Source organism: Bison bison, unplaced genomic scaffold (genome assembly GCF_000754665.1).
Source record: "Bison bison bison isolate TAMUID 2011002044 unplaced genomic scaffold, Bison_UMD1.0 scf7180017860680, whole genome shotgun sequence".
Lineage (NCBI taxonomy): Eukaryota > Metazoa > Chordata > Mammalia > Artiodactyla > Bovidae > Bison > Bison bison.
Genome location: NW_011491252.1, coordinates 1,507 through 4,781, shown reverse-complemented (window position 1 = coordinate 4,781; position 3,275 = coordinate 1,507).

Sequence of the window (3,275 nt, the reverse complement as noted above, 5' to 3'; positions counted from 1 at the left end):
CTTGATTTTGTTTCTTGGTCATCTGGGTCTTCTTAAAAAAAAAAAATGGAGGAAGTGTATGTTACTCTTCTTATCAAAAACAAAACAAAAGAGAAATTCTATCTTTATGTTAGTAATGAGAAAATAAAGTCTAAAAATTTCAGTATATTTTCAGGGTCATTCAGGAAGTTATAGGCACAAAAAGCATGAGCAGTAAAGTGCTTGATTTTCCACAACAGCACTTTTTCTGCTGTTTTCATCATTTACTTTCTATTAATTCATCTAATGTTATTAAAATCTTAGGCCATTATAAATACTATGCTACAGAATAGCAGCATAATAGCAAATTTGACACAGTGATTAATTATATTGCATTTATTTACTTTGTAGCCTTCTTATATTTCTTAGCAAATAAGAGGAAAAGAGACACATGACAGTAATAGAGAAATGGTGTAGAATGCACAAATAAATCTCCAGATTTTATAGGAAATTAAATACCTAGAGGACCAGAGTGTCAGTCTCTCACATTGTGAGAAACATCCAATCTTCATGGGAATTTTATTGTTCTGACTCCCTTGGGTCCAGGTGTGGAAAGTCACACTATACTCTCCCAAGATCCGGGAATAAGGAAGCTACAGGACAAATCATGAATGCCCTCCCTCTCTAAAATGCTAAGATTGGAGCAGGAAATGGGAAAATCGTGGGCAGGAGAGATGATAGTCAGTAGTAGCGGTAGAGACAAATACAACTTAGTAAGCCTTGGCAACTACTAGTAACTTAGTGAACTTTTCTTCAGCTTTAGGTTTTAACTACAATTCTGGGAAAACAGAAAAAAAAATTTAATTCTATATTATCTTCTCTATGAAATGGATACTAAAAATCAACCTTTAATTTATAGCCTAAAGTTTTATCCTATCATAGCAAAGGAGATTTTAGCAATTTGGGAAACTATTCCAGAACAGTTTTCAGTTAACAATAAGTAAAGGTATACCTTAGGGCAGGTAATTTGACAACACTAATTAAAATTTAAAATGTGTACAATCTTCGGCGCCAGGAAACCTCAGTTCAGTTCAGTTCAGCTCTCAGGCATGTCAGACTCTTTGCGACCCCATGGACTTCAGCACGCCAGGCTTCCCTTGTCTATCACCAACTCCTGGGGCTTGCTCAAGCTCATGTCCATTGAATGGGTGATGCCATCCAACCATCTCATCCTCTGTCACCCCCTTCTCCTGCCCCCAGTCTTTCCCAGAATCAGGGTATTTTCCAATGAGTCAGTTCTTTACATCAGATGGCCAAAATATTGGAGTTTCAGCTTCAGCATCTGTCCTTTCAATGAATAGTCAGGACTGATTTCCTTTAGGATGGACAGGTTCATCTCTTTGCAGTCCAAGGGACTGTCAAGAGTCTTCTCCAACACCACAGTCCAAAAGCATCAATTCTTCTGCACTTAACTTTCTTTATGATCCAACTCTCACATCCATACACGACTATTGGAAAAACCATAGCTTTGACTAGACAGACCTTTGTCAGCAAAGTAATGTCTCTGTTTTTTAATATGCTATCTAGGTATGTCTTAGCTTTTCTTCCAAGGAGCCAGTGTCTTTTAATTTCAGAGCTGCAGTCACCATCTGCAGTGATTTGGAGGCCAGGAAAATAAAGTCTGTCATAGTTTCCATTGTTTCCATTGTTTCTAAATGTCATGAAGTGATGGGACAGGATATCATGATCTTTGTTTTTTGAGTTTTAAGCCAGCTTTTTCACTCTCCTCTTTTACTTTCATCAAGAGACTCTTTAGTTCCCTTTTGCTTTTTGCAATATAACTGGTATTATCTGCATTTCTGATGATATTTCTTTTAAGCCAGCTTTTTCACTCTCCTCTTTTACTTTCATCAAGAGGCTCTTTAGTTCCCTTTCACTTTTTGCCATATGAGTGGTATTATCTGCATTTCTGATGATATTTCTCCCTGCAATCTTGATTCCAGCTTGTGCTTCCTCCAGCCTGGCATTTCCCATGATGTACTCTGCATATAAGTTACATAAACAGGGTGACAATGTACAGCCTTGATGTACTCCTTTCCCAATTTGGAAACAGTCATTGTTCCATGGCCGGTTTTAACTGCTGCTTTTTGACCTGCATACAGATTTCTCAGGAGGCAGGTAAGGTGGTCTGGCATTCCCATCTCTTGAAGAATTTTCCACAGTTTGTTTTGATCCACACAGTCAATGGCTTTGGTGTAATCAATGAAGCTGAAGTAGATGTTTTCCTGGAACTCACTTGCTTTTTCTATGATCCAACGGACATTGGCAATTTGATCTCTGGTTCCTCTGACTTTTCTAAGTCCAGCTTGAACATCTGGAAGTCTTTGATTGACGTACTGTTGAAGCCTAGCTTGGAGAATTTTGAGCAGTAACTTGCTACAGTGTGAGATGAGTACAATTGTGTGGTAGTTTGAATAATCTTTGGCATTGCCTTTCTTTGGGATTGGAATGAAAACTGACCTGTTCCAGCCCTGTGGCCATTGCTGAGTTTTCCAAATTTGCTGGCATATTGAGTGCATAATTTAACAGCATCATCTTTAAGATTTAAAATAGCTCAACTGAAATTCCATCACCTCCACTAGCTTTATTCATAGTGATGCTTCCTAAGGCTCACTTAACTTCACACTCTAGAATGTCTGACTCTAGGTGAGTGATCACACCATCATGGTTATCTTGGTCATGAAGGTCTATTTTGTGTAGCTCTCCTGTGTATTCTTGCCACTTCTTAATATCTTCTGATTCTGTTAGATCCACACCATTTCTGTCCTTTATTGTGCCCTTCTTGCATGAAATGTTCCCTGGGTGTCTCTAAATTTCTTGAAGAGATATCTATCATTCCCATTCTTTTTTTTTTTTATTTCTTTGCATTGATCACTGAAGAAGGCTTTCTTATTTCTCCTTGCTATTCTTTGGAACTCTGAATTCAGATGGGTATATCTTTGCTTTTCTTCCTTGCCTTTAGCTTTTCTTCTTTTCCCAGCTATTTGTAATGCCTCCTCAGACAACCATTTTGCCTTTTTGCACTTTCCCCCCCCCTTGGGAATGGTCTTGGTTACTGCCTCCTGTACAATGTCACAAGGCTCTGTCCATAGTTCTTCAGGTGCTCTTTCTATCAAATCTAATCCCTTGAATCTAATTGTCACTTCCACTGAATAATCATAAGGGATTTGATTTAGGACACACCTGAATGGTCTAGTGGTTTTCCTACTTTCTTCCATTTAAGTCTGGATTTTGCATAAGGAGTTCATGATCTGAGC